This window comes from Lytechinus pictus, chromosome 8 (assembly GCF_037042905.1).
Source record: "Lytechinus pictus isolate F3 Inbred chromosome 8, Lp3.0, whole genome shotgun sequence".
Lineage (NCBI taxonomy): Eukaryota > Metazoa > Echinodermata > Echinoidea > Temnopleuroida > Toxopneustidae > Lytechinus > Lytechinus pictus.
Window position 1 is genome coordinate 14797474 of NC_087252.1, and position 10848 is coordinate 14808321.

At 36.8% G+C, this 10848-nt stretch overlaps 1 long non-coding RNA gene across 1 annotated transcript; it reads left to right on the forward strand.

The window, feature by feature from the left end:
• The first annotated feature begins 6052 nt into the window (after positions 1-6052).
• On the forward strand, positions 6053-9452 carry LOC135154873 (uncharacterized). Its single transcript, XR_010294290.1, has 3 exons — positions 6053-6092; positions 8405-8521; positions 9094-9452. It is a non-coding gene; the product is annotated as an uncharacterized LOC135154873 (long non-coding RNA).
• Positions 9453-10848: the final 1396 nt, after the last annotated feature.

The following is a 10848-nucleotide window of genomic DNA, read 5'->3' on the forward strand; positions in this document are numbered from 1 at the left end:
GCCATGTACCCCCCACCCCCTGCAGGGAAAATATTTTTTTACAGGGGTTGTTGAAGTAAATAATATCATATCATGTTGGTTCGGAGAAATTTGACATGCAAAAAAATATTCACTATCAAAACAAGTCCCAAAAGATTTGACAAGCAAAACATAAATAACGTTAAGCTACAAAATGTAAAAGTAGGTTATTTCATTCTTATCTCTAAATTTTGCCACACCTAGATACAGGAACCACATGGGGTGCTCTCCCTGCTTGTTAACTGTTTCATGGCATAAACCTTCATTCAGGAGTGAAGACACTTTTCTTGCTTGACCAATGTGACCTTCCCCCCTTGAGAATCTTGAATCAGTCAGTTACCATGGTTACTGAGTAGGGGGATTCATTAAAATGAAACTTACCCTAAGCATTATGGTATCGAGATCTTCTAAGTCTCGATCTTCTGCATAGACCACTTCACACAATTTATCAACCAACCAGGAGCCGTGTTCATCAAAACTCCATGATACTTTTCCTGTATGGAAACAGTATCAATAAAATAGCAGCTGTAAATATTTGGCCCGAATTCACAAAGGTGGTTTTGAAAACCCACGGTTGAATCCATGGGTTATGCAGATTTCCTTTATAAATTACGCTTGATTTAGGGCGTATCGCGCACATGTATATATATATAAAAAAAAAAGGTCCAATGCTGATGCGCGCTTCTTTCACAGTGCGCCAAATTGACGCCTGTTGCTATGGTTAGATAGCTATTTTATTCACGAGTCCACTGTTTGGAAGAGTGGACTCATGAATAAAAACAGTGGACTCCTGAATACAATAGCGTGGATAACCACGGCAACAGGCGTAAATTTGGTGCACTGTGACAAAAGCACACATCAGCATTGAACATTTTGTTTTAATATACGCGGTAAAATAAGCGTAATTTATACAGGAACTGTATATAAACCATGGACTCAACTGTGGGTTTTCAAAACCACCTTTTTTCGGGCCAAAAAGTTCACAATTTTTTGGCCCGAATTCACAAAGGTGGTTTTGAAAACCCACGGTTGAATCCATGGTTTATGCAGATTTCCTGTATAAAATACGCTCAATTTAGCGGGTATCTGGCGCATGTATAAAAATATCCAATGCTGATGCGCGATTCTTTCCAACAGTGCGCCAAATTGACGCCTGTTGCTATGGTTAGATACGCTATTTTATTCATGAGTCCACTCATAATAAATACAGTGGACTCATGAATAAAATAGCGTGGATAACCACGGCAACAGGCGTCAATATGTTCTTGGAACATAGGCCCAAATTCACAAATGTGGTTTTGAAAACCCACGGATGAGTCCATGGTTTATGTAGATTTCCTTTATAAATTACGCTTATTTTACCGCGTATATTAAAAAAATGTCCAATGCAGATTCGTGCTTTTGTCTCAGTGCGCCAAATTGACGCCTGTTGCCGTGGTTATCCTCGCTATTTTATTCACGAGTCCACTGTTTTTATTCATTGGTCCACTCTTCAAACAGTGGACTCATGAATAAAATAGCGTATCTAACCATGGTAACAGGCGTCAGTTACTCAGTTCGGCGCACTGTGACTAAAGCGCGCATCATCATTTGACACTTTTTATACATGCGTCCGATACGTGCTAAGTTAAGCGTGATTTATACAGGAAATATGCATAAACCATGGATTCAACCGAGGGTTTTCAGAACCACCTTTGTGAACTCCGGCCTATGTTTCAGGGACATAATTATAGGCCTCACGGTGTATAATAACGTGACAAGAAATTTGCAAATATACATACGACGAACATAAGCAATAACCAATGCCTAGGATTATTTTCAGAAATTATGAAAGACGCTCCTCATATTTTGTTGTTTACAACATACCCGGGGGGCGGGGTAATTCCATTGACGAGTGGATACCAGGCGTGACCAAATAAACACGTACAGAATCTAATTTTCAAGATAGGGCACGTTACGTACGTATGTTACTATCTTATAAGCGACATGGGCTTATAATGCAACTCGCCGGGTAAGTTCGGGAAAAAGTGTTCTATTGCAAATATAATATACGCGCGCACACTGAATGGGGAGTTTGTGCGAGAAAATGAAAATCAGATATGTACACGGTATCATCATCAGTTCTATACACGGTACCATCAATTTTCCATAAAATACGTGAGTATTATTGAAAGAATCGCACTATATCAGTTATGTAAAATTAGGGAGTAATTTTACATTTGTGGGCATGAATTTATACAATCTAATGCACTTCATTCGATATTTGTATGTAATAATATCGCCAATAAATATTGTGGTGATTGCTTTGAATACTCTTGACTTGTCTTGGCTGCTCTATCTGTCTATTGCTAGTAGTGCGGTGTGACGCTGACCGTGCATGCGGATAGTTCCGGGGAATGACCAACCTGAATTTTGTAAAAAAAAGTAATAGTGAGATGGTGCACCCGTGATACATGACAATTCAGGCTTTTTATGCCCCTGCAGACGAAGTCCGGAGGGGCATTAAGCGTTGCCCTTGTCCGTCCGTCTGTCTGCCCCCACTTGGTTTCCGAGAAATAACTTGAAAAATATTTAATGAATTTAAATAAAAATGTTGGTGTGTAGGTACATGACACCAAAATACAGGCTAAGTTTAAATACAGAATCCATATGTAGGTCAAAGGTAACAGCTCATTAGATATGCGAGTTGGTTTCCGCACAATAACTTGCAAAAATATTTAATGGATTTTAAAAATATTTGGTGTGTAGGTAGATGACACCAAAACACAGGATAAGATCAAATTCGGAGTCCGCAGGTGAAAGGTCAAGTTGGTTTCCGCGTAATAACTCGAAAAATATTTGATAGATTTTAAAAGTTGTTGATGTGTAGGTAGATGACACCAAAATAGAGGCTAAGTTTGAATTCGGAATCCGCATGCCAAAGGTCACAGCTAATTAATTATGCAAGTTGGTTTCCGCGTTATAATTCGAAAAATATCCAATGGATTTAGAAAAAATGTAGTGTGTAGGTATATGACTCCGAAATACAGACTAAGTTCGAATTTGGAGCCCGTAGGTCAACGGTCACAGCTCATTAAATATGCGAGTTGATTTCCGCACAATAACTCGAAAATATCTAATTAAATGGGCTAAAAAATAAAATTGGTATGGGCTACATGGCACCAAAAAAAGGCACCATAAAAAAAAAGTTTGAATTCGGAGTCTGGTTTTCAAAGGTCACATCTCATTAAATATACAACAGATTGAACCCTATCTCGGCCGGGGTATGTTTTGGAGTTCATATGGCCGGGGGGGGGGTGCGCCTCCCAGGCCCTCCCCCTTAAGATCTCAACCGCGCAATCGCGCCGAAAACTGGCACACAGGTTTGTCTAGGACATTATCTACAAAATTGTATAGTGACTATCTCATGAGAATTGCTGTTAAGTGATAATGCTAATTTATGCGTAATTAGTATGCGAAATCCTACTTTTTCCCCCAACTCCCTAAATAAAGCTTCAAATTTTCAAATTTTTGGTGTAGAAACTGTTTGTGGTGTTCTTAGCAAGTGTACATAAACAAAATTGCGATATCAATTCATTTTCTTATGTATTATATTGTTATTTCTTATGTATTTTTTTTAACTTTTTGTTTTTCACTGTTTATTCAATGAAATTAGTTGGGGACTCTTCTGAGATCATTAAAAACATAAAATAAATACATTTAGATCGGAAAAACTATAACTAATCATACATTTATGATTTTTGGTTGAAAACACAATTTGTATTGACTTTGTACACAAAATCATGTTTTCAAGCAATTTTTGGTCTGATGTGCACTTACATAATGCTGCGTAATTTTAAAACCACTTACCCAGGTGATACAAAATTGGTCTCAAAAGTTGCGCAAGACTTGAAAGTAAAAAGTCAGTGAGCGATGCGGTCAAAATATTTCGCAAGGCAAAAATATTCCATGAATCGTTGAGGGGGCCTCCGAGGCTCCCCCGGCCTAGATAGGGTTAAAAAATGTTGGGTGTGTAGGTAGATGACACCAAATACAGGCTAAGTTCAAATTCGGAGTCCAAAGTTCAAAGGTCACAGCTCATTATATATGCGAGTTGGTTCAAAGGGTCTCAATTTGTTTATATGTTAATGTTATGTTTATATGTTATATTGTTAATTATTTATATGCATATTGGTTTCTGAACGATATTAAGTTCAATCTTATTGCATGAATTTCTGATCGCGTTAAACTGGGGCATCTTTGTTCTATTGAACACGTCAAGTTTAATTTACTTAACCGAAGGTTAAATTTTTGAAATGACATCACTGATAACTTAAAAAGTATATGAACATAGATAATGAAACTTAGACTTAACGTTAATCAAGTATTACTGAACATCCTGCCTGAGTTTTAAGTCGAATGACCAAGGTCAGAGGTCATTTAGGGTCAATTCACATATAACATGTGTCATGAAAGAAAATTAATGCCATTATAATGTTTCAGTTAGAGTTTAAACATGGGGGGGGAATCAACATCAAATTTTTAACCAAAGGTTAAGCTTTTAAAATGTCATCATAACAAATATAAAATATATTGACCTAGTTCATTAAACTTTGTCATAAGTTTAAACAATTATTAAGAAACATCGTGCCAGAGTTTCAAGTCACATGGTCAAGGTCAAAGGTCATTTAGGGTCAATGAACTTTGGCCAAGTTGGGGGTATCTGTTAAATTACCATCATAACTTCAATGGATCTGATTCATGAAACTTAGACATAAGAGGAATCAAGTATTACTGAACATCTTGCTGGAGTTTCAAGTAACATGGCCAAGGTCAAAGGTCATTAAGAGTCAATGAACTTAGACCATTTTGGGGAATCAACATCAAAATCTTAACATAAGGTTAAAGAGAAATGCCAGTAATTGCAGTAAACACTGATTTCATGAGAAAGTCTGTAAAACAAGGCTTAATTGTCAGTATATCATCGAGGATCTATATCTGGTACAGTTACATAAACTGAACTTTGTGAAATCTTGAAATCTACGCTGAAAAATGTTCACACTGAAGATCGCCAACACAGATAAGCGCACGTTGGACAGTGTATAATCATTGTTTTGAATGTCGTTCCCGACGCTTGACCCGAATCCTGTGCTTTTTTGCTGATTTCTCAGCAATTACACAATTTCTTCCAGAATCCTTTGGCACATATGTTTTATTTATACGAACAGACACTTTGGTGGTCATTTCATTGGATTCTGTACGAACTCATTTCGATATCGTTACCAAAACTAGCATTTACCTTTAAGTTTTTGAAATTTCATCATAACTTCAAAAGAATTTGGGCCTAGTTCATGAAACTTGGTCATAAAGGTAATTCAGTATTCCTAAACATACTGATGAAATTTCAAATCACGTGACTAAGGTCAAAGGTTATTCAAGGTCAATGAACTTTGACCAAGTTGGGGGTATTTGTTGAATTACCTTCATAACTTATAAATTTTATTGGTCTAGTTCATAAAACTTGGACATAAGCGTAATCAAGTGTCCCTGAACATTCTGTGCGAATTTCAGGTCACATGACATAAGTCAATGGACTTTGGCAATGTTGGGGGCATTTGTTGAATAACCATCATAGCTCTGAAAGTGTTTGGATCGAGTTCATAAAACTGGGCCACAAGAGTAATCAAGTATCACTGAACATCTCATACGAGTGTCGGGTCACATGAATAAAGTCAAAGGTCAATTAAGGTCAACGAACTTTGGCCATTTGGAGGTAATTATTACATTGCTGTCCCGACGTTCAAAGTATCTATATAGTTCATAAAATGTGGATATAGGGGTAATCAAGTGTCACTGACAAGTCTAATGGGGCGTTGCAAGAAAGTTACGTTGCAATTGATTGCAAATCGACTGCAACTTTGCAGCCGATCCCGATTGACTGCAACTAGCAATCAATCGCCAATTTGCGTTGCAAGAAAACGGCTTGCGATTGAACGCAAGTTGCAGCTGATTTCCAGCTGTAAACAGGGTCTGCAGCACAAGACTAGCCGAAAAAGCAAAATATTGGCCTGCAACAATCTTGAACCTGGAAGAGAGTAAGTAGAAAATATTCATTTTTCAGACAATTCTTTCTCCATTATGTATGTTTTCAGAGAATTTATATATTTTAGACCTATGCCAGAGGAAAAATTATTTTGAAAAGAGTGAAAATGTATTTTCATCGCCGGTCGAAATTTCACCTTCAACAAATTTTCTACTGCACACTTTTAATCCCAGTCCCACACTTGACTTTTTGTGTCGGTAATGCACGGTTGTATCAACAACACGGCAGGTCATTGCCGGTGCAGTGAGCGCTGTTAAAAATCTCCCTGAAGCAAGTAATTGTACTGTAGGCTCTAATTATGTATGAAACATCGAAAATGACCTTTAAAGATAATTTTTGTTCCTATTGGAAATGATTTTTAAGTTATCTCGGTTTCAACGGCGAATAGCCATCCAGTAAATAGAAATTAAAGACTTAAAAAATTCCATTAGTTTACCTTCTATTTTATCCTCTCCATTTGTCACTTAAGAGTCTGTCTAACGTTAACCTTCCTTTTTAGGAATTTCCTTGGCCTGGCCTGGGATAAAGTGAAAATTTTGCTGTTTCGACTTTTGTCTTTGGAGGATTAAAAAAAAAATTATTAGGGGCCTATTTATTTATTCTTATTTTTTTTTTTTTTTTTTTTTGGGGGGGGGGGTTCTCCAGACTCCACATATCTCGCCAGACTAGAAAAAAAAAAAAAAGTATAGGGGGTCTACATGTATTGGGCTTTTCAGAATCTATTATTGGCCACATCTGCCTCATTCTTGGGGAAGTTTTAACATTGAATAGGGAGTTGCCCGCCCGGGGCTCTTTTTAAAATTTCTTACGGGCAGATTGCACAAGAGTTCTTTGCAAGGGCAGTCTATTTGTGTCGTTGATATGTAATGATGTGCCGTATGAGTCACATTTTTAATATCCATCACATATAAATATAAAAAGATATACATGTAAGCCTAAATACATCTATTTTTTAGATTCAATATGTATTGTAGGTCTACTATGCCGGGGGGGGGGGGAGGTACTTAGATTTGGTTTGGACAAAGGTGTGCGGCTGAAGGTTTGAAACCCGTACCCATATTTACAGGTAATTTTGGCTAAAAAGGGGCCCATTATTGGGGATTCATTACAGGGGCGGATCCAGAATTTCCAAAAGGGGGGGGGGGCACATTTTCGCCTGGAAAACTTGACAAGCAAAAAAAAAAAGAAAAAGGTTATCGCCCAAAATGTAAGGTAATTTTGTATTTGCACCTAAGACATTGGAGTAGAATATGGACCCATGTTTAAGGCCAGTATCTAAAAATTGGGCCATGTTTAGGGATTTTCCAGCATAAATCCATACCCCATGTTTAGGGATTTCTTCCAAAAAGGCGACCCATTCCAGCGGCACATCCCCATATGCATTATTTCGTGAGTAACCCCCCCCCCCCCCGGGCTACTATGTAACTGACTCTAGTCTTAACTTGATTTTTATGCAAGCACATGAGGTGCTATATAGATGACATATTTTTTTTTTCACTTCAAATTATTTAATGGATGATTACAATGCTTTTCCAGGTGCTTACAGTAAAAGGGTGTCTCATTTGGTGCATCATTATTAATATTGAATGCATAATCATAATTTTTTTTTACATCCTTTTACATCAAGCACAATACTCGGGGGGGGGGGGCATATGGTCCCCCTTTACATTTTCAGAATAAATCTGCACTCAAAATTGTATTACCGCACCATTGACTGACGTTTTACTTTCAAGTCTCACTCAACTTTTGAGACCAAATTTGCAATTCCCAGGTACAGGGTCAGGAAATTTTGCAACATTGTGTTTGTTTAAGTACATGTCAGACAAAAACATGATTACATGTAAAAAGTCATTATTCATAATTGGGTAATTTTTTTATTGACAATAGTAATTAAATGTCACTGATGAACTTTGTGTTGAAAATAACAATTAAAAGAAATACATTTAAGAAGTTAAGAAAAAATATTTAAAAAAAACATGAAAGGAATTTATTTTTATTCCAGATTTTTTTAAAGTAAAGTTGTTAGGAATGCTCTAGAAAGGCATATCTACACCAAAGTTTAGCATTCTATTACGAGCTTTTTTTTAGTAAATTAAAGCGAAAGGTATGATTTCATATTTTTTTTAATTGCACCGCCCATGGATGAGGAACCATAGTGCCCCTCCCCAGGCCAGAAGTGACTTTAATCAAAACACCCTGGGACTACTGTAATGATTAACACCCTGGCAACTGAGCTTAACTTGTATATTAATTTCATGAACATGTTTTATCTCTTTGCTTTTTGCTTTTAATTGCTTACTACAGTTATGATGACAAAGAAGTCTGGAATAAACAAGAAACCTCCGAACCACCATAACTGTGTCTGCTACAATGTGTGTTCTTGCAACCAGCTGATTGATTCATTTTATCAACTCTCAAATGGTAGGTTACATGTAAACTGTATTATTAATAATTCACCATGATCGTAATGCGGATGGGGGTGAAATCTGTACACATTAACCCAAGGATAATGCAAAATGAAAAAGGCAAATACAAATCTCTATCTTGACTTGGACTTCTCAGCAATGAAGACACCCCCATTGATGTGGGGGGGGGGGGAGGAGGAGGGGGTGGTTGTTGTGCTCATCCAATGTGTACTGTATGAAATTGTGAATTTTGCTTTCATTGATTTAATTTATTGCATATTTTAATTTCCATGATTCATTTATTTGGGGAAAAAACAATCAGTTTTCACACTTTTTTAGATTACATCATGGCAAATTGCCAATTATTATGGTCTCAGGAGTAAGCCACTATCCCTCTATCATATCATCTTGTCATTGCAAAAAACGCCCTTACCAGCAGGCATAGGGGCATTTCTGCACTGATGGGGTGCACAAAAATGTTTTGCTAAGGGCGTTCTTGCACTGAAAGGAAACAAATTTGAACTAACCCAAGCTATGCATGGTTATGGGCTTGCATTATTTCCTATATTATTATTTTTTTACGAACAGGTTGATTATCAGAACTGAATTCAGAGCTGCTCCTGTCTGTAGTAACATCTTATTAGAGTGGACTTCAGAATGAGGGTGTTGCTGGTTTAAAAACTTCACTCCATGGAGCTCTCCATATTCATCTCAAATTAGACTGCTTCTGGAAACCAAATTTGTTCCTTCAAGCAGAGAAGCTTGTGGCTTTCCTGACTGGACTTCTATGGATTCTTCTTGCCAACATTAAGGACTGTGGGCTGACATTCAGTGGTAAAACACTTGATGAAGATGATATGAATTTTTATTTGATATAAATGAATCTCAGAAGTAATTCCTCAGGAGTAAGAAACAATGAAAATTAAAAATAAAAGGTCCATCAATAATGAATGTCTTGAGCAGTGTTCTTTTTGTGCACAGATCAATGGATCTTTTCATTTCCAAGCAGGGATGTAGTCAATGCTGACCTCGAGACAACATTTTGCTGGCCTTGGTCCGAGTCACTGCACAGAATCTATGGGAAGTTCTCTCAAGCTGCCTCATGACTCGGAAGAATCAGCCTCGACCTCATCCCTGTATGCAAGTGTGATATATATCTACCATGCAATCTCATGATTAAAGAGAGAGAAACAAGAGAGCTTCAGATTTTGAAGTGTAGCAATCTCCTGAAATGTATGTTTTATTTGAAAATCAAACTAAAATAACTTAATTGGGCATGTTATTCATTATGATATTTATGAATGAAAGCATTGAAGCAGTTTGGTGCTCTTGCAAAACAAATTCTGAGTTGTATTTACTGCAAACCCTCAGAAATGTTGATAAGCATTTGCCAGTGCATGAAGTGTTTTAATGAAGAGTGGCTTTTTTGTGGAGAATTAATATTCCTTCAATATTTTTTCATACAAATTATTTCAGAAATCACAATTTGAATATTCCATGACCTCTGATAACAAGAGCAGAATATTTTTGGTGATTGACACACTTTAAAATGATATTAGGAGAGAATGTAGTGAAATTGTGTGAAAATAATGGCATAATTTCTGAAGAGGCCTATAAAGATTGAAAATAACATTATTTCAAGTTTTTCTTGAAAAAAACCCATGGAAAATTGAAAATGGCATAATTTACACAAGTTTTCAAAACCAAATACAAAAAAAAAATTGTTTGCAGAATTTTTAGTACACAAGCCTATGGACAATCAATTGAACGTAAATCGAACGCAAATTTTGCGCATCCTCCAAAATCTCACATAAGTTACGTTCGATTTGCAATCAATTGCAAAGCTTGCGCTTGATCTACGTTCAATTGATCAAACGCAACTTCTTCTTGCAACAGGATTGAACGTAACTTGCGTTCAATTGCAGATTTGCGTTTAATCGGAGGACTTACGCTCAATTTTGGGAGTTACGTTCGATTTGCGTTCAATCGCAAGTTTCTTGCAACACCCCATTAGGTTGCATGATCAAGGTCAGATGTCATTTATTGTCAATGAACATATATTGTATCATTATGTAAATGGTGTTTTTTTATGAATAATCATGTTATAGTAGTTTTCAAAGTCAGCTCTGCTGCTACATTGAATCGCATGATGCGGGTGGGACTGCCAGAGGCGCTCCACTTGTTCTACTCTAATCTCGATATGCTCTTCAAATCATGAAGAAATTAATGAGCAATATAAGTATATTTAAACGCTTTTCATTTGCTTTCATCCAACATGCAGATTTAAGTTATTTGAACAAGGCATTGTTTATGACTGGAACATGAAAAAGGCAAGCAATGCAG